Source organism: Anabrus simplex, chromosome 7 (assembly GCF_040414725.1).
Source record: "Anabrus simplex isolate iqAnaSimp1 chromosome 7, ASM4041472v1, whole genome shotgun sequence".
Lineage (NCBI taxonomy): Eukaryota > Metazoa > Arthropoda > Insecta > Orthoptera > Tettigoniidae > Anabrus > Anabrus simplex.
The window spans coordinates 117,263,120-117,290,849 of NC_090271.1; the positions used below are offsets into that span (position 1 = coordinate 117,263,120).

Here is a 27,730-nt window from a genome sequence, read left to right on the forward strand (position 1 = left end):
AACCAAGGTAGCAACAGTAAGGTTTAAGCCCATCAAGATGGCAAGAGTGAGGTTAGCAATGTTCTGCTGTTGGATTTTAAATTCCGCACTATAACATGCATAAGGTGGCAGCCTTGAGTTTTACCGCCGTCAAGATGGCAGCAGTGAGGTTAGCAACGCTCTATTGTCCTTTAAAGTGAGGTTAGGGTCCATCAAGACGACAGCTGCCAAAAAAGCACGTGGCTTTGTTTCCAAACAAGAGCAAATAGAATTCGCCGCCACCACATTTCAAAGGTAAGTAGCTAAAGAGGGCAGCACTGTGCTCTATAGATTGAAGATGGCGGATGACAGCTGTCAGAAAAGCACGTAGATTTGTTTACCGATTCAAATCTCACGCTAGTTAGGTTAAGTTGGTACCACTAAGGTTTAGACCCGCCAAGATGGCAGCACTGCCGATGACAGGTGACGAATTTGTAGCTACTGCGATAAAGAGGGCAGCACGGTGCTCTGTAGTTTAAAGATGGCGGATGACAGCTGTCGAAAAGCACGTGGATTTGTTTACCGATTCAAATCTCGCACTAGTGAGGTTAAGTTGGTCGCATTAAGGTTTAGGATCGTCATGATGGCAGCACTGAGGTTAGCGATGCGTTGTTGTCTGTCAAAAAGCACGTGGCTTTGTTTACAAATTCAAATCTCGCGCTAGTTAGGTTAAGTTGGTACCACTGAGGTTTAGGCCCGTCAAGATGGCAGTACTGAGGTTAGCGATGCGTTGTTATCTGTCAAAAAGCACGTGGCTGTCAAAATATGCACATGGCTTTGTTTACCAATTCAAATTTCGCGCTAGTTAGGTTAAGTTGGCAGCACTGGAAGAGGCCTCTGGCTGTGGTGGTGGTGGTGGAGGAGGCCTCTGGGAGCCGGTGTTGGTGGTGGCCGCCGAACCATCCAGTTATACTACTAATGCTGACGAGGTGGTTCAGAACTGTCGCAGCTCCCCTACTAACGAGAATTGGTCATTTTCTTTCCAGGGGTGCGATACATTAAAGGAGGTGTCCTGTAGATTCATTGCAGTACGCCAAGAAGTTTGTCTGGTTTTCAGTCGTTTAGCTGGAGAAGCTACTATGTCAGAATGAATAGGGAGGCAAAGATTGTTTTCTTATCTAAGTTTAGCAGTGACTGTGATCTTCTTAGAAATGGAGGTGGAATGTGGTTTAGGGTGGGAAGCCGGTGTGTGTTGGTCGGATGCATCCTGTAATGATAAGCATTGCTTGGTTCAGCTGGGCGTCTAGTAGTCCAGAGTGAGAACTGTTAAGCCAGGTTGAGCAGCAATATTCAGCGACGGAATAAGAAAGTGCAAGAGCAGTGGATCTCAAGATTTGAACATCAGCACCCCAGGATGTACCCGCCAGCTTTCAAAGGATGTTACTCCTGGTCTTGATCTTGGCTGCTACATTACAGAGGTGATTCTTGTAGGTCAAGGATTTGTCAAGGGTGACTCCCAGCTCTTTTGTGTTTCTACAGATCTGTAGAAGGGGCTGCGTGGCCGATGCGGTAAAGGTATGCTGGGTTCGCCCGAACGGACGTGGGTTCGAATCCCCGTCAGGAAGTCGTAAAATTTAAGAAACGAGATTTCCACTTCCGGAGGTGCATATGGCCCTGAGGTTCACTTAGCCTACACTAAAAATGAGTACGAGGTTAATTCCTGGGGGCAAAGGCGGCCGGCGCCCCATCATGTGCCGTGGTTAACAATGGTGGAAGATTTTACCTTCCACTCCTCCACGGGCCTTCATGGCCTGTACGGTGGTGACTTTGTCTTGAGAGTACTGTAGATTCTCTTCCATGAATGGTATTGTTTGTTTGTACCCTGCACTTCTATTGCGCAAGTGGGTGGTAGACAGTACAGCTTTCTAAAGGCTGGGGTTTGAGGTTGTTCTGACGAAAGTAACTTTCTAGATTCTATAAGGCTGATGTAAGCATCGACTCAAACTCATCGAAGCGTTGGTGTTGGGCGACCAATGCGATGTCGTCTGCGTAGATCAATTTTCTGGATTTGGTTATTGGGTGGAGAAAACAGTGGAAAGCCGGAGGGGTGTTTCCAGGGTTTCTCGGGAAATAAGAAAGGAAATCAGCAGTTACAATGTTTATTAAAGAAATAATGTAGAATTAACAAGAAAATTTAGGAAAATTCTAACAATGATTAATATATTATATTTCAGCACTTGGCCATGAGCTAAAAGTAGCCACAGGCTGTGCGAACAAGAACAAATAGGTAAGACTGTGTATTACGATAGCTGTGAAATGAGATTACAATCTCCAAATAATTAATTTACGTTGAAGGCTGGTTAAAAAACCAGACCGAATAAGTGGAATAATTATAAATACTTGAAAAGTAAAGCTATCAAAACAACAAGGTTAGAGATAGGAATTTTGAAAAAATTTACGGTGTAGCACAACAGTGCTGAAATTTAGTCTTAACACACAAGTCTCCAGCGGGGAGTAATAAATTCAAGAAAAAGGGGACCTTTTGTCCAGTATCTTCATTATTCGTTTAAGAGTTGTAGTAAATGAGTTTGCAGACGAACCAGCCGACATCTGGGTAAAACATGTCCATAGACACAAATTAGGTAAAACCAGTCATTAAAAATAATTCAATAGATACTGGTGCGAAGACCAAGCCTAAGCCGGTGTTGTTATCATGTTCAAATGTAAAGTACGAGGCCGACACGGCCACGTCGGTGCAGCTGGCTGGCTAACATGCTTAGACCAAACCAGACCTGAGCGATGAAGGCGAGGTAAACAACCTCGAGTTGACTGTAGCAAAGATGCACGCTGAAGAGAAGTTGCTATTACATATGCGTGCAGCGAATATGTTTCTCAAGAAGGTACAGCATAGTAACTGCTGGAATAACCCAGGCTGCGATTCCGGCCAAATCCGGAATGATAAGGCGAAGCATACAGGCAGGCATGTCGCTTAAATAGCACAAAGGAAGATTCCAGATGCGACGCAACATAGTACTGGAAAACTAACAAAAGTAATTTACAAACTGTGCATGGAAATCTTAACAAAAAATAACCAAACAATAAGAAAAGGGGAACCCAGAAAGAATATCCTTAAAATTTACAAATAATAAATATAATAAATACTAAATACAAATAACGAAAAGAACCAATAAAAGAACAAGAAAGCGCGGAAGGATACATTTTCGGTACCAATCAAGAGAAAAGTTGCCAGTGACGTAAGCAGTCATATTAAGGTGCTGCAACCAATCAGAAACAAAGAAGGAATGACGTAGGGCAGCGCAAAGTGAAGGAAAATATGTGCACAGAGTTCGTTTAACCAGTAACATGAGTGCACGTCGAAGGAAACTTGTAAGCAATCAACGAAAAGTAGCCAGATCGAAAAAAGTAATTAAGGTAAGAACAGCATGTAACTTAAATTTAGAGAAATATGAAAGGTACCGAAAACAGCGGAAATTATCATCAAATGGTACGTTCTTGAACGCATGAACCTTTGAGAGATCATAATAAATATATAAATAAATAAATATTTGAACTACTGTAGACATAAGTAGGGATGAAAGGGAACTCAACTACATCTTTCGAGGTAGACAGGAGTCATGGTCGTGGTGAAACGAGTGGTACGACTAAAGTAGCCGTGGATAGAACACGTAACAAGAAGTAGGTTTGGGCATTATGTTCCTATTTCGGCACATTGTGCCGGTGCACATTTATGATCCGCTGTTACGGAGCACCGCGTGTCAATTGATCCGGAACATTCTCAAGCGAGACAGTGTCTCGTTGTCCCGTCAGAAGCACCACTATGCACTGCCCTTCGCCTACTAGCTGACTGTCGATACCGGCTGTGTGCCGCCACTTGCTGGAGTGTTCCGTATTCCGTGCTCGGTCACATCCTCCTTGTTCTGGAGTTCCGTTGCACCGGCAACTGGCCTTCGTTACATGCGAATAACGTAATGTGTCCTGTTTTGTTTTCGACTGTTTTGTAAGAGTGTTTTCATTGAAACCTACTAATATAACCGTACGAAAACGGTAAAATTTGCATGTCGCATCGGAGCCCTGTTTAGGACTTATTTTACTAGAATAAAACCGGCCAGAGTGAAATGCAATTCGTGTTATTCTATTTTGTCTGCAAAGGGGTCTCAACCGGCACAATGACAAGACATTTCAAATTTAAACATCCCACAATATTTATTTTCGTACCTCTTGGGGAAAATTAGAATACAGACTGGCTAGCATAGGAGGTTACGGAAGAAATTTAAAGAGGACTATGTTAAGGAAAGAACGTCTACAAAGTAATGAAGAAGAAGATTTGAATGTGTCGAAGAAGAATAGACAATCATGTATCCTGATATTTCGAATATGTAAGCGTTTTAATGTATATTGCGTATTCAGATCGAAGGCTAGTTTGATCCTCAACAGACCCGACAATAGCTGTCATATATGACCTAGACATCACCGAAGAGGCATACTAGGGAAATGAGGAGTGAGATAGTTTCCCGTTGCTTTCCTCACCGAGCCAGAAGTTGATATTACATATCAGTCTGCCAAGCTCACTGAAATATATACGCCAACCGACCCTATGAGCGACGTTTTCACACCGTTCATAACAGGGAATGGCTGCATAAGGAATGGCGTTACTAGCATCGCGCATACCTCGGTTACTTTCGTATCGTCAAACATAAGGATGTGACTGAGGTGGGTCAATGAAAGTAACAAATTTATTCTAGCCCATACCAGAAGACATAGTGCACTATACGCACTATATCTTGCCAGCAAAGGCACAAGGTTTTAATATAGACATAATATCGGTCCGCTGCTATTTCTTGATGGATGCAGTATGTTTGTATCTATCTACCTCTCTATCGGCACAGACCAGTCTGGTGCAACACATGTAAGGGGGGCGTGAGTGGCATCTGCCGTGTATAAGAAACTGCGTGTTGTTGTGGTGGTAGATGATATTGTGGATGTTTTATGAGTTGCAGAGCTATCGGGGACAGCAAAAATACCCAGTCTCCGGGCTAAGAGAATTAATAATTTTAGATTAAAATCCCTTACTCGTTCGGCAATTGAACCCGGGGCCCTCTGAGTGGAAGGCCACTACGTTGATCATTCGGCTGTGTAGTCGGACGTTTCTTAGGTATGACTTTCTGTGCATGCTGCGGAGTGAGACGTTTCTCACATCAGAAATTTTACTTTACGCACGAGTTGCATAAATTAAAGAGGTAAATCACGGATAATTACTTCTGGGATGTATGTGAGTGGTACTTTAGGCTACCTTTCTGTTAAATTACGGTAAATGAGGCAGAGCTGTCCTCAAAACATTTCTTAAATTGGTAGCAAAACCTGGAAATGAATCCGGGTCAACTGACTGGGAAGGTAACATCTCTCATCCTAGAACCATCCTACTTTTTATGAATGCAATTAAATACGTATACAAATCATCTACATATTTTATCACCTAAATGGAAGAATATAGCACGCGAGTGGCTGCGCGCTTTGAATAACGTAGCTGTCAGCTTGTGTTCGGGAGATAGTGGGTTCGAACCCTACTGCCCGCAGCCGCGAAGATAGTTTTTCGTGGTTTTCCATTTTCACACCGGGCTGTACCTTAATCAAGGTCACTCCTAGCCCTTCCCTATCTCGTCGTCAACATAAGACCTATCTGTGTCAATGCGATGTAAAGCGAATTGTAGAAAAATATAAAAAATGTAAGAACAGCACCTGCCTGTAAGTATACAACGTCTTTAATGTTTTGCAGTTCTGATATTACCAGTGTTTCGCTCCCTGGGGGGACTGAAAAATCCTTAAGTGCTTGAATACTTGTATTATCAGTCGATGAAATTAATTTATAGAGTCCTGCTAGGAACTCAAATGTTTTATTTGAAGTTCAAATGCAGACATTTGTAGCAAATGGAGATGAAAATCTCCCCGTAGTCCACTTTCAACATTCATTATGATTCAGAGAAGGTTTAAAGTGGTGTTTCAGCATTAAGCAGAAACAAAAAAGTAAATCAGAATGAGTGAGGGTGAATCAGTGGACCTTTCTCCCTCACCCCGTTCTAAATCTTGACATGGCCTAACGAGCTCAAGAATATAAGGTTCTCTTTGTATAAATACGTGTATCTACTGTAAATGTCTCTAGATTTAGTTTAATCATAGCAATTATTTAAGGAGATTCGTTTTTATGTATTTAAGGTGTTGTAAATGTGTGTATAAAAACGTCTCTAGATTTAGTTTAAACTTGGCACTTATTTTAGAAAATTACTTTTACTGAGATATCTGCCTCTGTGGTGTAGTGGTTAGTGTGATTAACTGCCACTCCCGGAGGCCATGGTTCGGTTCCCGGCTCTGCCATGAAATTTTAAAAGTGGTACGAAGCCTGGAATGGGGTCCACTCAACCTCGGGAGGTCGACTGAGTAGAGGGTGTTCCATTCCCACCTCAGCCATCCTCGAAGTGGTTTTCCGTGGTTGCCCAGTTGTCCTCAAGGTAAATGCCGGGATGGTACGTAACTTAAGGCCACGGATGCTTCCTTCCCTCTTCCCTCTCTCTCTCTCTTCCAATATTCCCATTCCCGCATAAGGGCCCTGTTCAGCATAGCATGTGAAGCCGCCTGGGAGAGGTATTGGTCCTACACCGCAGTTGTATCCCCGATCCGAAGTCTAAAGCTCCAGAACACAGACCTTGCCATGTGAGAGGTAGAATCCCTCGCAGAGTCCGAGGGTAAAATCGACCCTGGAGTGTAAACAGATAAAGAAGAGGGAGTAACCTGTTAACGATAAGTAAATATATCTATGAATTGAGCTGTGTCGGCTTCACGGCTGCAAGTTCGGATTCTGAATATGTACCGCGTGATATACTGTACGTTGCCTAATAATAATAAGGTGCCTAGTCATATGGGTCTGAAATTTTATTACGAACACTTTACTCGCCAACGGCCATACCATGTTGAATACACCGGTTCTCGTCCGATTGTCGTAGTTAAGCCACATTGGGCGTGGTCAGTACTTGGATGGGCGACCGCTTGGGAACACCACGTGCCGTTGGCTCACTTCCCTTTTCGCCAGCCCCGTGGTGTAGGGGTAGAGTGACTGCCTGTTACCCGGAGGCCCCGGGATCGATTCGCAGCAAGGTTTCTTACCTGGAACTGAGGGATGGTTCAAGGTCCACTCAGCCTACGTGATTAGAATTGAGGAGCTATCTGACGGTGACATAGCAGCCCCGGTCTAGAAAGCCAAGAATATGGGCCGAGAGGAATCGCCGTGCTGACCTCACGACACCTTACAATCTGCTGGGGTTTGGTTTAACATTTTATTCATTAAGAAAGTCCACCCTTTTGGTGTAGAGGTTAGTGTGATTAGTTACACCCCTCCAACACCCCCACGAAGGCCCGGCTTCGATTCTCGGCTCTGCCATCCTCGAAGTGGTTTTCCGTGATTTCCCACTTCTTCTCCAGGCAAATGCCGGGATGGTGCCTAACTTCAGGCCACGGCCACGGTTACTTCCTTTCCTATCCCTTACAATCTTCCGATCTCCCACAAGGCACTTGTTCAGCATAGCAGGTGAGGCCGCCTTGGTGAAGTACTGGTCCTCCTCATCCAGTTGTATATCAGACCAAATATCTCACGCTCCAGGACATTGTCCTTGAGGTGGTAGAGGCGAGGTTCCTCGCTGAGTCCGGGGAAAAACGGATAAATCATAATTAATTATAAATGATTATTTATTTTATTTTATGAAATACTTCCTCTCATGCAGAGGCTGCCTTGTGACAAAGTATACTTTTACATTTATTTTTAGAAGATAAATAGATATACTCTACTTGATAAATGTCCACATATTCAAGATTATCGATAAACGATGGTCACTTGTATAAGAAGTAACATACATGGGTAAGAGATAGACGTCAATATTACAAAAGAAATCTATATAAATAAAATTGTAGGGGGTCCGCTGTCTGTAATTTCTTTTGTTTTGCCAATTTTTCAGATATTTATCCGTTTTAGGTCAACTCAAGACCGAATCGGTGGTTTTTACGTTTCGTGTCTGTTTGTTTGTCTGTTTGTCTGTTTGTCTGTTTGTCTGTCTGTTTGTTTGTCTGTTCCACCATCACGTCGAAACGGCTGGATAGATCTCAACCAAACTTCATATTTAGAGTAAACTCATCCCGGGGATGGTTTCGATATGCATATCATTTTAAAATCTTTCAATACTCGGGGGGTTTATAGGAAAACCAGAATGGTTTTTCCACCATCACGTTGAAACGGCTGGATAGATCTCAACTAAACTTCATATCTAGAGTATACTCATCTCGGGGAAGGTTTTGATATGCATATTATTTTAAAATATTTGAATAGACCGGGGGTTTATAGGAAAACCAGAATGGTTTTTCCACCATCACTTCGAAACGGCTGGATAGATCTCAACCAAACTTCATATTTAGAGTATACTCATCCCGGGGAAGGTTTCGATATGCATATCATTTTAAAATCTTTCAATAGACGGGGGTTTATAGGAAAACCTGAATGGTTTTTCCACCATCACTTCGAAACGGCTGGATAGATCTCAACCAAACTTCATATTTAGAGAATACTCATCTCGGGGAAGGTTTCTATATGCATATTATTTTACAATCGTCGAATAGACGGGTGGTTTATAGGAAAACCAGAAAGGGTTTCCTCCATTTTCTCTTATACTATTGATTTTCTGTAAACTTCGTTTACCGTACGTGAAACGTCTCTTCATTATAAACAACTTTCGTTATGTTCATAATTTACCTTACTTTTCACATGACGGAGAAATTTACAATTTTCCGCTGGTATCATGCTCTGCATTGAGTGACCGACAGACCGACAACGAAACTACAGGTTACCATGGCAACGTCTCTGACTGCATGCCAGCAGGGAAGTAACGTATTGCCATTTTCCTCATCATGCTTTTAAATTCGTGGTTGTTCCTTGGGTAGAAGGCAAAAGAGGCGTCAATCGGCCTATCTGCGGGATATTGGCGGAATATCGTTGGATATTATAACCGCCCTCGAATAGATTAAGTAATAACACCATTAGTCATCTTCTTATTATTTGTTTACCTAAGAATCACTGACCTAAATTTCTCCTCTGTTACCGCTTTATTATATCCATTACTCACACTAGCATAATTTATTGAGGGGCATTTGATTTTCCAATACATTCACTTGGCATTTACATATTTGTCGTTATCCGGCTGTCCGCAGTTATAATCCATTTTCCATTACTTTCAACTTTCTAAACTGTATTATTTCTTCCTTAATTACGCCGTATGTACGCGAGTGCTACAAACTACTGGATGTATTTCCACCAAGACTCATATTTAGAATACACCTGTCCTTGATAGGTTTTGGGCAAATATTGTTTCTAAATCCCTGAACTGACTGGGGGTTTATACGAAACCGAAACAGTGATTTTGCACTTCCACAAAATATACACAACCAAACTTAATGGAAATCTACCTACCTTGGTAGATAATAATTTCTAAACCTTTTTTCTCATGTGCATCATTTCGATACGAGGATTAATAAGGGAGATATCATTAACGGACCGTTTTTCTGTACAAGTCCCATCGGACTTAACTCCCGAGCGGGTGCGTGTAAAGCGTACTCCTTACAATTTGAAAACTACTGAAGACATTCGAACCAAAATTTATATTTAGCATCCACCTGTCCAAAAGTAGGTTTTAAACGTAAATAACATTTCATGTTCCGGAATGGACTGGCGGTTTATAGGGAACCGAAATGGTGATTTTACTCTTCCACAACATATACAGAACAAGACCAACCTGACTGGAAATCGACCAAACGTGATGGAATTCCACCTCTAAACCTTTTTTTCATGTGCATTCTTTCGTCAGGAGGATTACTAAGGGAGATATCTTGAATGGTCACTTTTGCAGGTTAAGTCCAGCGGACATAGCCCAAAAGGTGTTTTACATGGAGCAGATTCCTTATCTATATAAATCAAATCGTAACGACTGTGTGCCTCTACACTGACTATTTTGGCGAAATTTTCGTACAGCTTTCCGTTTAAGGGGTAATAATGACCATCTCCATAATTTTTGGTTTAGTTTCCTGAAAGTACTAATTTTTACCCGCCTCGCCCAAAATCCAAATTGCGCCATAATCTGCCAGAAGAAAAAGAAGATAATTGAAATTTGACAAAATTATACGTTTAAGCCTGTAACGAACGGAAAACTTCCTAGATCATTAAATTTTTCACTTTGAATCCCCGAAGAATATCGAAATACGCAGGCAATTTTAATGATGGTGCAGACCTTCGGAAATTCCTATCCTATAACGGATTGCACAATCTCCGTTCAATTTGGAATGATCTACAACCGTGGTCTTATGACTTTTTGCCGTATCTGTATCCCTTTTACGTTTGATTTTTCTCTTTAATCGATGTTAAGTCAATTTGGAATTTTCACATGCATAATTCATACTTTCAATTACTTATATGAAATACAGAATCATTAAACTCTTCACGAAAATTGGCCCACCCAGTAGCCATCTGTGAGCCAAATGCTATGTATGTATCCGAAAAGTAATGTAATGTGAGATAATCTTACAAAACCTTTACCCTGTTCCACGTTTCTAATTCAATCTGACCCAAGAATAGATGACATATCATAGGACCAGCCATTTAGGCCACTAAATCCGGCGTGTCTTATGGTATAATCCTTTGTCGATATGACGTACGTTTAGTAGCAGTTAATCTGTAAATGAAGGTCTTCAATATTGTAAATACGCATATACTTTCGTATGTCGATCTATATATATTCACTGATGTCGATTTTTAGCGATCGAGAAAGGGTGGGTCTGCTATTGTAATAAGTACTCCCCACACCGACTTTGACTGGCAGTAGGAAAGGGTTCCTTCTCCAACTCCTGTGTAACTGTCATTAGTAAGGAAAGCCTACAATTATAATGAATAGTTCCCTTCTCGATTTGACTTGCAGAAGGCAAGTGAGCATGCAGTTTTGTTTAAAACTCCCCTACCCGATTGTGTTTGGCAGTAGGCAAGGGTGCCTATCATTATAAAGAAATGTCCTCATCTAAAATGTGATTGGCATTAGGCATAGTGGCCTGCTATTTTGATGGAAACTCACCAACTTGGTGTGACTGGCAGTAAGCTGGCTGGCAGTAGGAAAATGGGCCTGGCACAACTCAATTTCGAGTGATAGTAGGGTAATTACCTGCCATTATAATAAAAACTCCTCAACTGAAATCTGTCTGGAAGTAGGAAGGGGGCTGCCATATTAACGAAAACTCCCCAAATCGATTTTGTCCGCGTAGTAGGCAATGGGGCCTGCAATTATTACGTAATCATCCCAACTCGATTGTGAATGGCAGTAGGCAAGTGAGTCTGCCGCTATATCACAAATCCGTAACAAACACTTTACATTGGAAACAACGTACGGGGAACTCCCCATGCTCTTTCTCGGATAACGCTAAGAGACATGCAATTTTAAAACAATCTTATTTACTGCATGTACACTATTTACTTCGATATTCGAATACAATGTAGAATACCGTAGCGAAGCACGGGTACATTCGCTAGTTTAAATATAAATCTGTACCGCTCAGAGTAGTTGGTGATTAGATAGGTATATAATTTACATTGTGGCGCGTTTTCGTTAAGCTTAGTCGAGCGTATAACTTCATTTTGACAGGAATAATGAAATCTCTAACTAATAAGGTAAGCACTGACGCAGAACTCGCCTCAGATGCAAGGTCACCTTATCTTTGAGACGCTCCCGATAAGCCTTAGGATACTCGACTTATGAACGTTTTGGAATTCGGACAACCTGCTCCATCCTCACGAGTGCATTTTTGATCATTTTGTTGCCATTTAAAGTTCGTATATTACGACATTTTGCTCAAGAAAAACAAATTTTGCACTTATTCACAACATAATATTTTGAACTGTCTACCATTTTATTCCTCTTTTCCTTTAACGTCATCTACGTATAAAGTAAGAGTTTTGTCTGCACATTGCTTAGAATTTAAAAAGAATGTTATTTCTGTATCGGCCGTATCCACAGTAACTAGGAAATGTACTTTTTAGTTTTCCGAAATGTCTGTCTGTCTGTCTGTCTATCTGTCTGTCAGTACGTATCTATGTACACGCATCACTAGAAAACGGCTAAAGAGAATTTAATGAAAATCGGTATGTAAAGTCGGGAATATGTCGCTACAATATAGGCTATAAATAATTTTATTTACGCTGACAGAAATGGTATAATAATAATCGTATGGCCTCAACTACCGTTTGCAGACATTTCGATTTGACGCCATCTGGCTGTCTGCTCGTCAGTTTCGACGTTCCGGTTTACTCTGTCTGCCATCTAGCGGACCTAGAGTAAACCGGATCTCTCTTGGGCGTCTATGGCTGAGATTGAATTAATTTTGTCGAGTAAATACCAAATGTATCACCAGAGATCTTTTACATGCCGACATCGACATGGAGTGTCGAATGGACTTTTTTCCGCCCTTCAGAAATCCGACTACCTCTGCCGGGTTTGAACCCACTATCTTGGGATCCGGAGGCCGACACTCTACCACGGATCCACAGAGGCAGCTGACAGAAATGGTAGTTTAGGGGAAGGCCTAAAATTTAATTTTCAAATATGTATATTATCAGTGGCCATATATTAATGAAAATTGGTATGAAAAGTCGGAAAATAAGTACCTACAATATAGGTTATAAATAATTTTATTCACATTGAGTAAAATGGTAGTTTAGGGGAAGGTCAAATATTTAATTCTTAAATATTTAAATTAGGCCTATGAGTGGTCCTATCTCAATGAAAATTGGTATGCATAGTCGAAGAATGAGCTACTATAATCTAGGCTGTGAATAATTTTATTCACCCTGAGTGAAATGGTAGTTTAGGGGAAGGCCTAAATTTAATTCTCAAATATTTATATTATTAGTGGTCCTATCGATAAATACCACATAACTAAAGTTATATAGAATTAAATTTCCGACCATTTATGTCTTATGCATTTTCACCGTACCTGCTGTGATAACACAGATATTCATGAATTTGTAATTGTGTTGCTAAGTGCATATCAACGCCGAGCCACGAGAAAATTGGTTACGTTGTATGTTGGGTATTCAGCCCGAAGGCTGGTTTGATCCTCTGCAGCTCCGCCAACAGCTGTCATATATAGCCTAGGCGTCACTGAAGAGGCGTACTAGGGAAATGAGTAGTGAGGTAGTTTCCCGTTGCTTTCCTCACCGAGTCAGCAGTTGCTATTACATATCAGTATGCCAAGCCCACTGAAATGCAGGCACCAACCGACCCTATGAGCGATATTTTCACACCATTCATAACAGGGACTGGCTGCATAAGGAATGGTATTACTAGCATCACTCGTACCTCAGTCACAGAAAATTGGTTAAGAGAGTTTAATGAAAATCGGTATATAGAGTCGGGGAATAAGAAACAACAGTCTAAGCTATATAAATGTATTCACCCTGGATGAAATTGTAGTTTAGGGGAAGGCCCTTAAAATGTAATTTTTAAATACGTCTGTATCGAAAAGTATTACATAACAAAAGTTATAGAGAATGCGATTTCTGATCATTTATATTTTATTCAGTTCTACCGTACCGATTATGGTAAGAGTGGTATTTCAGAGTCGGAAGAAAACTAAATGTGAAGGCCTACAATATCGAAAGCGCATAATATTGATCAACAATAACATTACTTTGACCATAGTTTGTTGTGATGTTCTTTGTCTCTTATGCTGCCTCTCAACTCCGATAGATGGGACTACTGCTGCGTACCGAGTATAACAGTCTGACAATATTGCGGGAAATGGCTGGGGAGTTAGAAAACTTTATTCTTTAGCATGCCATTCCTCTGGTTCATACATTTTCTGATACTGTTGGTACGGAACACATTGGTCATCGTAGTATTCGAGCTATTTGATCCCTACTCTGACGCGCTGTTTTGCATGAGCAGTGTGCACACTTAAGGCAGAAGCTTACTTAGTAGTAGTATGGCCTGGTCTAGAATAACAATTTACGCCTATTCCAAACTATAGCACCACAATTCACTAAATAACTCAAAATTCAACCCTGAAAAGAGGCGTTTCTTAAGAAAAGATTCTTCTTCTTCTTCTTCTTCACTTTTATTAAATATTATATTCATTTTATTCCAAATTAGCAGTGAAGAGGGGGTATCTTCTCTGGCAGGGAGGAAAATTTTGCCTCCAAGTCAGATAGATTTTCCACCGCCAGTGTAGTGAATTAAGATTTTCCGACTCATCGGGTACTCCTAGGAATCAGATTAGTAAAATGACATAGCTTTTGCCCTAGCAGTCTCCACTAATCGACCCCTCCCCGCCGAGAAAAGACCAAGAGTGTTCACGGATCACGGCTGTGTGCGGCTTTGATCATTCCAGCTATGGAACTTTGGACTGTTAGATCGGCAGCGTAGTCCTGTTCGTTAAACGTGAGAAAACGTGTGGTTTTTCATTTGATCGAGTATTTCACATGAAGGCATTGCATTTAATTGCACCATTCCTATTGACGTCATTGTAATGATGTATGTTCATTACAGTTGGGAAAACCACTAAGTCAGTCTTTCTGAGGATTTAAAATTGCAGGTGGAGAGTGATTGTGACTTCCCCGTCGCATTTCTAGGGTAACGTTAAGAGCTATGCAATTTAATACAATCTTGGTCACAACGCGTACCTTACCTAACCCAGAATTCTGTACACAAAATACACTGACTGACAGAGCAAATGCAACACCAAGAAGGAGTGGTCAGAACTTTATGCCAATTGCAGGGTAGACTGACGTCACTGAGGTATGCTCATGATGTGAAATGCGCCGCTGTGCTGCGCACGTAGCGAACGATAAATGGGACACGGCGTTGGCGAATGGCCCACTTCGTACCGTGATTTCTCAGCCGACAGTCATTGTAGAACGTGTTGTCGTGTGCCACAGGACACGTGTATAGCTAAGAATGCCAGGCCGCCGTCAACGGAGGCATTTCCAGCAGACAGACGACTTTACGAGGGGTATGGTGATCGGGCTGAGAAGGGCAGGTTGGTCGCTTCGTCAAATCGCAGCCGATACCCATAGGGATGTGTCCACGGTGCAGCGCCTGTGGCGAAGATGGTTGGCGCAGGGACATGTGGGACGTGCGAGGGGTCCAGGCGCAGCCCGAGTGACGTCAACACGCGAGGATCGGCGCATCCGCCGCCAAGCGGTGGCAGCCCCGCACGCCACGTCAACCGCCATTCTTCAGCATGTGCAAGACACCCTGGCTGTTCCAATATCGACCAGAACAATTTCCCGTCGATTGGTTGAAGGAGGCCTGCACTCCCGGCGTCCGCTCAGAAGACTACCATTGACTCAACAGCATAGACGTGCACGCCTGGCATGGTGCCGGGCTAGAGCGACTTGGATGAGGGAATGGCGGAACGTCGTGTTCTCCGATGAGTCACGCTTCTGTTCTGTCAGTGATAGTCACCGCAGACGCGTGTGGCGTCGGCGTGGAGAAAGGTCAAAATCGGCCGTAACTGTGGAGCGCCCCACCGCTAGACAACGCGGCATCATGGTTTGGGGCGCTATTGCGTATGATTCCACGTCACCTCTAGTGCGTATTCAAGGCACGTTAAATGCCCACCGCTACGTGCAGCATGTGCTGCGGCCGGTGGCACTCCCGTACCTTCAGGGGCTGCCCAATGCTCTGTTTCAGCAGGATAATGCCCGCCCACACACTGCTCGCATCTCCCAACAGGCTCTACGAGGTGTACAGATGCTTCCGTCGCCAGCGTACTCTCCGGATCTCTCACCAATCGAACACGTGTGGGATCTCATTGGACGCCGTTTGCAAACTCTGCCCCAGCCTCGTACGGACGACCAACTGTGGCAAATGGTTGACAGAGAATGGAGAACCATCCCTCAGGACACCATCCGCACTCTTATTGACTCTGTACCTCGACGTGTTTCTGCGTGCATCGCCGCTCGCGGTGGTCCTACATCCTACTGAGTCGATGCCGTGCGCATTGTGTAACCTGCATATCGGTTTGAAATAAACATCAATTATTCGTCCGTGCCGTCTCTGTTTTTTCCCCAACTTTCATCCCTTTCGAACCACTCCTCCTTGGTGTTGCATTTGCTCTGTCAGTCAGTGTATAAAATTCCGCAGCGAAGCACGGGTACATCAGCCAGTATATCTATATATCTATATTTATCTAAGTATGTGAATAATAAACTCGACAATCTGTAATAAGTGCCATGAACATCTTTTAGTTCTACGCGTTAACACTTGTGCTTTCTGTGTTTTTATCCCATTCCTTCTTTGTAGAATGAGAATGGACGTGGATATATTGCTCGTTATTTGAAGCATGGAATCTTGATGGTGATTTGTCTGCCTCGTCGTTGTACCAATATTTCTAACGACATGATGATGATGGAAGTTAGCACTCCAATGAAGAACACCACCAGGACTGGATAGACCTCCTGCACACCAACAGATACAAAGTCGGACTGGCTGCTGGTGCAATGTGGTTTGACTGTAGCCCATCGCGACCATTCACGAGACCATAGACCTGTCTCCCTTATCCATCGCAAACTGAAACAAAGGAGACCCACAATAAATAGGATGTTTGAAACCATTGGTTGAGGTGGGAGGCATTTCTCGGATATTGACTCCCATTGATCAAAACACCGACGCCAGTAACTATTGAAGATGCGTTACACAGTATTATTAGGTATTTTATCTCATTAATAACTTTATGAATTTAACGTCCGTTCTAATTGTTAAGGGCAAGCTGTCTGATATACTGGAAGCCAACGACATACAGGTGTCGCATTTCAGATCGTTCAAATAAAGTCTCCTCTGCCAGGATCGAACGTGCCAAGCTGGGAACAAGAGACCAGCAACTAGCTGACTGCACCGCAACGAACTATTATCTTACCAGTGGCGTGCGGTGAACTAATTCATTACCCCAGCTGACTTTTTAAATATAAACAATCGTAGCCCCACTACACTCTTTAAAGTCAACATTACCATTTTATAACGCTGCATTTTTCGTGGAAAGGTCTACCTGAGAAATATATTTCAAAAAGAAAATTTTCAACCACACGCTCGCACGTACTTCCAAATTGATATTCACGGCAGTAACGACACCATCATAACTTCATCTGTAGCAGATTTTGAACAATGTACTTACAGCTTTATCCATCCGGTGACGCTTTGTGATAGTACAGTCATGGTTTTCACAAAAATACACTGGGACTAACTATTTGTTTTTTTACTTATAAAGCCTAATCCAAACTAATCAGCAAAATTGAACTGGTATTTTACCGTCGGTAATGTAAAAATCCAAACCTACCAGCTCTGCACGTACAACTGTCGTTCTCTATTAAGCAATGACAGATTAGAAGAGCTGGAAGATTAATTTGGAAAGATCAAGTGGAGCGTAATCGGTCTATCTGAAGTACGCCGTAAATTCTGAATTCTGGTAATTTATTCTATTACTGTGGTGAACCAGAAGGAGGGCTTAATAGAGTAGGATTCCTAATCAACCGACATCTCGTAAACAAGGTCTCTGTATTTGAAGGTACTTCAGGTAGAATTGCGCGATTAGTTCTAAAACTCTCTAAGAGATACGAAATGCACATTGTGCAAGTATATGCGCCCACATCAAGCCATTCAGACGAGGAGTTATAATTCTTTTATGAGAGTCTACATGAAACCTGTGAGAAGGGGAGTGGCTGCCACTTTCAAATAGTAATGGGTGACTTCAATGCGAAGGTTGGAACCTGTAAGACTGGTGAAACTGTTATTGGAAACTATGGGATCGACGAGAGAAATGAGAGAGTGGAGAGATTGGTCCAGTTTGCCGAGTACACCAACATGCGTATAATGAACACATTCTTTAAGAAACACCCAGGGCGTAAATGGACATGGAGAAGTCCCAGTTTTGAATTCACCAATGAGATCGATTTTGTTCTCTCTAACATTCCTCAAATTATTAAAGATGTATCAGTCCTCAACAGATTCAATACTGGTAGTGACCACCGACTAGTAAGGGCTAGAGCCGAGTTAAACATTAGGGAACATCGACTTAAACTAGTGCGGGAGAAAAAGAAACAAATAAATCTTAAACATCTAGAAGAAAATAAAGAGAAATTTCATCAAGCCCTTCAACAAAGCCTACATGAAACAACTGGTGAAAATCTGGCAAAAATGCTAATGGATACGGCTGAAGTAATTGGAGGGTTGAAAAAGAATAACACTCGTGATAAGAAACTCAGTGACGATACCAGGAACCTGTTAAAGAGGAGGAGAGAAATGAAAATTCAGTCTGACTGTGACAAAATACAGTACTCTGAGCTGTGCAAAACCATAAGAAAGAGAATTAAAGCCGACTTAAAGAAATTCAACGAAGATACTCTAAGAGCTTTCTTATCTGAAAAAACAAGTTTGAAGTCTGCTAAAAGGAAGCTACAGATCGGGAAGAAGCAATTAATTACATTAGATGGGGACAGCGGACGAATTACTGATGTCGCCATAAGACCTATCTGTCTCGGTGCGACGTAAAGCCCCTAGCAAAAAAAAAATTACTGATAGGGAAGAACTTCTTGAGTTCATCAGGAACTTTTACAGCAAGTTGTACGAGAAGGCTGATGATAACCTGTCCTTGCCTGACTTATCCAACATTTCCCAAGTCCCGGAAGTTCTCCCATCTGAGATCAGACATGCTATAAACACTATGAAAAAAGAATCAGTCGCAGGTAGCGATAACCTTTCAGTTAGCGTTCTCAAACTTGCTGGTGATGAAACTTTAAGCCACTTGGCAAAAATATTCACGTCTTGTCTACACAATGCATTCATCCCTCCATCTTGGAACAGAGCAATGATAATTCTCCTGCACAAAAAAGGGAACATACATGACATCAGTAACTATCGTCCTATTAGCTTGCTTTCTGTCCTTTACAAGGTTTTCACCAAGGTACTGACAAATAGAATCAGTTCAACGCTTGGTTTTGCCCAACCAATTGAACAAGCAGGTTTCTGCCGAGGTTTTGGAACAATCGACCACATACTCACCCTTCGTGAAGTTATCAGCAGAAGTAATGAATATCAAATGCCGCTCTGTCTTGCCTTTGTGGACTTTGAAAAGGCTTTTGACTCGGTGAGCCACGCTGCTGTTATGCAAGCCTTAGCTGAACACGGCGTCGATGCTGCCTACATAAGAGTTCTCCAGCATATCTACGAAACCTCTTCAGCCTTCGTGAACATCAATGTGCCAACCACGGATTTTCCCATTCAAAGAGGTGTTAAGCAAGGCGACCCCATATCTCTCAAGCTGTTCTCAGCAGTATTAGAAATGGCCATGTCAAAAATCAACTGGCAAAGCACAGGAATCAAAATCAATGGGAAAAGGCTGAACAATTTAAGGTTTGCAGACGACATTACACTTTTGGCCAACGACATCGATGAACTACAAACTCTAATACAAGATCTTGTCTCAGCCTGTCAAAAAGTGGGACTATTCATGAACTTTTCTAAAACCAAAGTAATGCTCAACAAATGGGCCCCAGCAGGAAAGCTGCATGTGGGAAACACCACATTACAACAGGTCAATGAATTTGTCTATCTTGGGCAACTTGTAAACATGAAAGGGGACTTAAGAACGGAAATCTTCCGACGTATCAAACTAGGATGGCAAACCTACGGAAGAAATTCTTCAATCTTCAAATTCAACATGCCACCCCACCTAAAGAAGATAGTCTTTGACCAGAGTGTTCTCCCCGTACTGACTTACGGTTGTGAAACCTGGACATTGAGCGAGTTTGTTAAGCAAAAACTCAGAACAACCCAAAGAGCTATGGAACGGTTCATGCTAGGCTTGACGAAGAAAGACAGGAAGACAGCAGAATACATCAGGTCAGTCACAAAGGTCAATGACATTTTAGAAAGGGTGTTTACCCTAAAATGGCAGTGGGCAGGCCATGTTGCTCGGAGAACTGATGGTAGGTGGACAAAGCTTGTGCTTGAGTGGTGTCCGAAAGATCATCTCAGACCAAGGGGAAGCCCACCGGACAGATGGGATAAAGACATCCGGTAGATTACTGGGATCAATTGGCAGAACATCGGTCAAGACCGTCCCAGATGGAGAGACCTCATGAAAACCTACCTTGCTTCGGACTTAAAGAGGCCACATCGCAAAAACGATTGAATATGGCTGATAGTGATAGTAATATTGAAAGTTCTATAGTTTCACTCGCGTACTGAGTGTACGCGCATGAACGACAAACGAAAATATATGTCACGACGTATAACATACGTTATATTCAAGAAGAATGCCACAGAAATCGCAAGAGCTTCACCTATAATCCAAGAGGAACACTACAAAAATTCACTATGTACCACCATCACAGACAACCATTCGCGCTTAACTCTGTGTTCATGCTGGGCAACCTAAATATTTTTCTGCGGTTATCGGAACATATACTCTACACGTTTATCAATGAATTGCTCGAAAAACAAAAACTGTATATATGCCGAAACCCAAAACTAAAATATTTTCTTCAATATTACGATTGATTTCATATACTGGCTCTAATTTTATTAGCAAGACGATGCGCAAGTGGCTATACTGTTTAGATGTTGATATTTTTCTTGCAGCCTCTAGTGTGTGGCGCTGAAGACTTCGAGTGTCAAGTATTAAAACTAACACCCCTCAGCTATGTTAATTGGTCTGTCGCCGTAAATTGCTTTTGGGGGAGGGGCACAGCTCCGCCTCGAGGAAGCTTCAAGTGCTTGCGTCACCCAAGCGACCTTAAATTCCGCAGGGGGTAGCTCTATCGCGCCGGCAAGGAAACCCAGCGAGCTGGATAAGTTGAACTGCGGTTATGCGAGCGGATTGTTGAAACAGCTGTACTTGGCTTGGCTTAGATGTTCACAGTTGTTTAAACATTATAAAAAGCGTTCTAAGGAATAATGAGAAAATGTTAATACAAAGTTCTTTACCCCAGCAGCGCTGGGGTAGATGGGGTTCAGTGCACGACACTGCCTTACACTAAATGTCAATCGAGACTTCTTGTATTCCGATATAGTAGACTACGTCATGGATGCCGAATCTACGTTTTTAACCTTTCAAAAATCCGAAACTTTCTGCCGGGTTTGAACCTGCAATCAATATAAAACATGAAGTACGTACACCAATTCTGTAGAAATTGCAGACAGATGTTCCTAAGAAGAAGCGTAGGTTACATTAATTGTTCATTTCGTGCTGTTTCTGTTCTTATTTAATACTAACAACCATCAACGTGATATTAGTTTCCAACAGTCGAAACAATTACAAATATATGTGAAGTTACGCGGAAATTGTTGTCCTTGGTGCTATTTGACAAGAGTAGGCTACGTGCCGGCAGCGGGTTTCATCCTCTCCCTTTCTACTATCATTTCCCCCTGTGTGTATGGGGCGGTAGAATAACACACACTGTATCCCTTACATTTCGCATGTTGTGACAAAAGATGCTCCAGGGGATCTTACCTTGTGAGCGTCGGTGGCCGAACATGGGGCCCTTAGCTGAGTCCTGGAAAAGTTTCCAGTTGGTTGTACCAGGCTCTTCACTTTCATCTATCCTATCGAACCTCCCTTGGCCAACTCTTCTTCTCTTCCGACACCGACGGTATTGGTTTTGCACACCTTCGTGGTCCTTGTCTTTCTTTGGCCGATATCTTCAATTTTCGAAGTCTCGGACCCCTTCCATTTTTCCTTCCTCTGATGAGTGTCAATAGAGGAGGGTTGCCCAGATGCAATTCCTCTTAAAACAACAATCACCACCACCATACTACGATCACTTTGTATTTCTTTGGCAATACCTTCAATTTTTGAAGCGCCGGGCTGAGGATCTCAGCTGGTTGAGGCGCTGGCCTTCTGACCCCAACTTGGCAGTTTCGATCCTGGCTCAGTCCGGTGGTATTCCGAGGTGCTCAAGTACTTCAGCCTCGTGTCAGTAGATTTACGGGCAGGTAAACGAAATCCTGCGTGACTAACTTCTGGCACCTCGGCCTCTCCGAAAGCCGTAAAAGTAGTTAGTGGGACGTAAAGCCAATAACATTATTAATTTTTGAAGCGTCGTACCCCTTCAATTTCCCCCTATAATTAGTGCTAACAGGGGATGGATACCCAGTTGTACTTTCTCTTAAAACAATAATCACTACCACCACCAGCAGCAGCAGCAGCTTCTGCTCCTATCATATATCACGTCATTCATCTCATTAACTCCTCTGATGAGTTTGGTAACAGGAAGACCAACCGGCCGTAAAAGCTCGCTACTAAGATTCATCTCACTTCATATCCGACCCCGTAATATTAAAGTATTTGAGAGAGACGGGTCCAGGGTTGGACATACATACTGTACATATATGCAGAATATACGGAAATCATAACAAAAGTTCTGGCTGCGGTACTTAAAATATTATTTGTGATTTACTTCCTCTGACTATGTTGATATAGGTTATTACAACGTTGAAGAATGTTGTCTCGTATTCTTTATTTCCAAAAGTTTGCTTGTAGTATACGGAAAAGTTCTGAGCTCGATATGCACGAGGGCGAATCGAAAAGTAAGCTACACTAGCTCGCCGCGAGAGCACGCTGTGTGTCGTGACCGTTGCCAGTGCGGAGAAAGCTGCAATAATTGCTGACACGTCTTTAGGAAGGTTGGTGTGGTATCCCGTCGTGTTGTGTGTGCAGAGAGGACTAGACTCAATGGCGCGTCAACTGGACGTTCACTCCAAACTGGAGGTGCATGCAACGATCGGATTTCAATGGGCTAAACGGCTCAATGCACGGACATTCATCATGGGGTGCTGTATATGGTGAGCGTGCAATTTCTCGCCCAGGTATTGTAAAGTGGTGTAAGCAATTTGACGTCGGACGCTCGGATCTAACGGACGAATATTGCGAAGGCAGGCCTGCAACGTCCAGTACCGTTACAAATGTTGACCGTGTGGATGGGATCATTAGAGAGAATCGGAGCATAACACTGAGGAAATTGCCAGCATGCAGAACATTTCGTATGGCAGTATGCTCCCCATTGTTCACCAGCACCTTGGATTTCGTAAACTGTGTCAAAGATGGGTCCCACGTATGTTCATGGATGTTCACAAGGGATCTTGTTTCCAATCGTCACTGACATTTTTGCAATGGTATTCTGTGTAGGAAAATGAGTTTCTGCGGTGAATCATCACCCCCCGAAACAAAGTGAGCATCGATGTTATTGGTGCACACCACATCACCACCACGGAAGATGGCCAAGGTCCAACCTTCAGCAGGAAAGATGATGGCGACAGTGTTCTTTGGCATGAAGGGTGTGGTGCACGTGGAATTTATGCCGAAAATTACGGCATTCAACTCGGCTTCGTGTTGTCAAACGTTGAACCGGTTGCGCAAGGCAATTAAAGAAAAGTGGCGGGGAAAATTGAGCTCCGGTGTGATTTTGTTGTACGATAACACAACGCCTCACACGGTCCGTCAAACGTCTGAAGTGCTGCTGTGATTCAAGTGGTAGGTATGACAACATCTTCCATACAGTCCAGACTTAGCGCCATGCGATTATTACGTGTTAGGTAATATGAAAAAGAATCTCAGTGGACGACGATTCCGAAACGATGAGGACGTGAAAGCAGCTGTCTCCAGGTGGTTACATAGCGCTGGAGGTGATTTCTACGCATCCAGAATCGAAAAGTTGGTTGCATATCCGTGTTGTGTATGTGTGTTAGAGTCTGACATAAAATGTTTTCAGTTAGGATTGGAATTTACTCGAACAGAGAGTGTTTCAAAACAATGTTAAATTTCCTTTTCTTTGATCAGAATTTATTTCTGTTACTTAAAAACTTGCGGGCAAAACCAGAGGAATTAGAATTCTCCGATTTCTCACTTCAAATTGGTAATAGAGATTACTGTCACATAAACGACAATGATTCATAAATCTCCAGCGTGATGCATTTACCATCCAGAATAATAGTGGAAGAAGATATTGATTCATAAGTTTTGGAAGAGGAATATAATCATCAAGTTACATTAATGGTTTTTTTTTATTTGCTCATCTTACTCTCAGAAATGGAAACTGTGATAAAATCAGTGGTTATATTTAAATTTCGAATATAATTTGTAAACAGTTTGGAATTAAGTGGGCCGGGCTGAGTGGCTCAGGCGGTTAAGGCGCTGGCCTTCTAACCCCAACTTGGCAGGTTCGATCCTGGCTCAGTCCGGTGGTATTTGAAGGTGCTCAAATACCACAGCCCCGTGTCGGTAGATTTACTGGCACGTTAAAGAACTCCTGCGGGACTAAATTCCGGCACGTCGGCGTCTACGAAGACCTTAAAAAGTAGTTAGTGGGACGTAAAGCAAATAACATTATTATTATTATTATTATTATTATTTATGGAATTAAGTGGTTTGCCACCATTCAGCCTCACATTAAAAGGCAGCATTATTGTCGTTTTACGAAGAAATTTAAATACTTCCAAAGGCCGGCTAAATGGGACACAAGACATTCTAAGAAATATATGACAAGGGTCTAGGTATGAAATCATATAACTTCATTACTGGTGAAAGGACAGTTCATAGGACTCTGATCCCCTTGTGTTCGAAAAACAACAATTGCCAATTAGTCATGGTTTTTGCATTACAACTAACAAAGTACGACAGCAAACTTTAGATCGTGTTGGCATCTCTGCCACAGCCAGTATTTACTCATATGATGCAATATCTAGAGTGCATTCCTTCAATAATTTAAAAATACAAACTGTACCTAAAGGTCATACTACTGTCAATTTACTTATGCTAGTTGTTTTACGTCGCACCGACACAGATAGGTCTTATGGCGACGGTGGGATAGGTAAGGGCTAGGAATGGGAAGGAAGCGGCCGTGGCCTTAATTAAGGTACAGCCCCAGCATTTGCCTGGTGTGAAAATGGGAAACCACGGAAAACCATATTCAGGGCTGCCGACAGTGGGATTCGAACCTACTATCTCCAGAATACTGGATACTGGCCGCACTTAAGCGACTGCAGCTATCGAGCTCGGTAATTTACTTATGAATACGAGGTCCGTTACTTATCATTTACAGAGAATTCTTTTAAATGTAATTTTTATTTACGTATTTGCTGTTTTTTCAATTATACTCTTTTAAATGACACCCGAAAAATTTGGGCCATCCAATAGGTCTATGCAGTAGGTCCGTCGCATCCTTGGAGGTTATACTGGCTGTATCATACAGTCTTTATGGTTGATGTAGGTGCAGCGATGTAAGTACGCAATAATATCACAACCGGTACCTACCATCACTGACTGCACTTACATATTCCTTCCTTCCTTCCCTATCCCATCGTCGCCGTGCCTACCTTTGTCGTTGCTTAAGCAAATTGTAAGAAACTTAAAACAAATACCCTATGATAAAGTGTCGAAATATATACTAAATAACTAACAATAGATCCCCGAAGCAGTATCAATATGGTACGAAGGATCTACGATAGCTCGCTACATCAAGAACGGACTCTGGACTTATAACTCGTTCACTGAACTGATCACATACAAACTACACAGTAGCCCTTCGCGATGTCGGTATAACAGCAACGACACACTATCAATAAAACACTCTACTTCTCCTCTCATATAGAAAAAACTACGATTGATCTTCCGCAGCAGTATCAACAATACAACTCCATAAGACTCCTCCAACTTCTATCTGCACTCTCTCAACACTCTTCATATACATACCGTATATTCACTGGGTATGATTCTAGACAACTCTTGCTTTCTTACAACATAGTACTACTACAAGATACCAGGAAGATTCTACAATAGCATTGAGATATCCTTGGTTCATTTCTGTTCTAGAATTGTCTTGAGTAAGTTTTCACCGCGACACACAACCTAAGGATACCTATAAACACCTAGAGTAGTATACATACCCTTGGTACATGAAGACTTCAGAGCTTACTTATATTAACACACAAACAAATGAGGGTTCTCCTGAGCAACTTGGAAAACGACGACGATAATCTGTATGTCATAGGCCTAATGTAACCTTAACCAGAAGTTTGCTAAATAACTTTGATCACGTGAAAGGCTATTTACAAGCAATAAACGTAACCTAACCTATAATATATGAGCTATATTGTCCTACATATTATTAAACCTAAATACATAACCTGACCTACATTGGATGAAAAATTGCTTTCAGTTATACACATGAACCGACTTGCGTCATGGTATAAAAGGACGAAAGAATTGTAACCTATCCCACATTGTTGCATTTTACGGCATATATACTGTAGAATGGAGGGGTGAATTGTAAGCAAAGTGACTCTATGAAGCTCCAGCCTTAAAAAATATGGTGTCATAGGCGTACGCTGCGCACCCTGAGGATCAGTGGTGCAGAATACCCAGATGATGGAACGGATTAATAATACAACTGAGGTTCTACTTTCTCTCAACTTCCGTAAACTTGTTTGACTGAGTGGTGTCATTAAGGGAGAAAATCATAAACTCCTGCAAATTGATATTCAGTAGTAAGATTGCTAATAAACGTAGACCTTGGTGACGTCAAATATCACGGCCTGGAAATTTGTGGAAATGGAAATACGAATGACGACGCTATTCCTCGACTGTCAGAACACTTCCATGGGATTTCTATATAAATAAAATAAACAGAGAGTGACAATAAGCAATAAACTAAATAAACATTCACGGATACATAATTGTAAAATCAGCAGATCTGCTGAACCTATTTTCTAAGAAGCCTCGAAAATTGGATTTTTGGATTTTAAACAGAATACCATTCGATGTAAAACTGTTGACCTTGATCATATTGTTCTTGTTCTGTATTTTAAGGTAAGATTTGTCCTGTACTGCAATCTGAATATCAACATAATTCACTTGTATCAGTGTCCTTATAATGACAAGTCTTGCATGTACGCATCATACACTCACTAGCACGTTCATTATGTTCTATCATAATTTTGTAACTATAACCTCCCTCCCCCATCGGCCAATCCCAGCTACGCTACTGAGCAATTATCACCTCATGGGTCATAGTTAAGCTGTATTTGCAACAGAAACAGACAAAAGTGCCTGATTAGACGTTAATACCTTAAATCAATCAGTAGCCGCGGTATGCTGCGTGCACACAGAATCTACCCCTCCGATTTCGACTAGGCACTCTTAATAACTGTGTATGTATGTTGGGTATTCAGCCCGAAGGCTGGTTGGATCCTCAACAGGTTCACCATTAGCTGCCATAGATGGCCTAGGTGTCACTGAAGAGGCGTACTAGGGAAATGAGGAGTGAGGTAGTTTCCCGTTGCTTTCCTCACTGAGCCAGAAGTTGCTATTGCACATCAGTCTGCCAAGCCCACTGAAATGCGTGCACCAACCAACCCTATGAGCGCACACCATTCATAGCAGGGACTGGCTGCATAAGGAATGGCATTACTAGCGTCACTCCTACCTCAGCCACTTTCATATTGTCAAAGACAAGTGTAAGACTGAGACAGGTCAATGAAAGTAACAATTTTATTCTAGCCCATACCAGAAGACATAGTGCACTGTAAACACTTCATCTTGCCAGCAAAGGCCTTCTTAATTACTATCGCTACGGAAATAAGTTACAAGCTGGGATCTAATTACCCCACTCTAATTACTCCACCTTCACTAC

The 27,730-nt window shown here is 42.1% G+C and overlaps 1 non-coding gene across 1 annotated transcript; it reads left to right on the plus strand.

Annotated features, from left to right (window-relative positions):
* Positions 1 to 6,923: 6,923 nt before the first annotated feature.
* LOC136877849 (5S ribosomal RNA) lies at positions 6,924 to 7,042 on the plus strand. The gene has a single exon (XR_011018616.1). It is a non-coding gene; the product is annotated as a 5S ribosomal RNA (ribosomal RNA).
* The last annotated feature ends 20,688 nt before the right edge of the window (positions 7,043 to 27,730 follow it).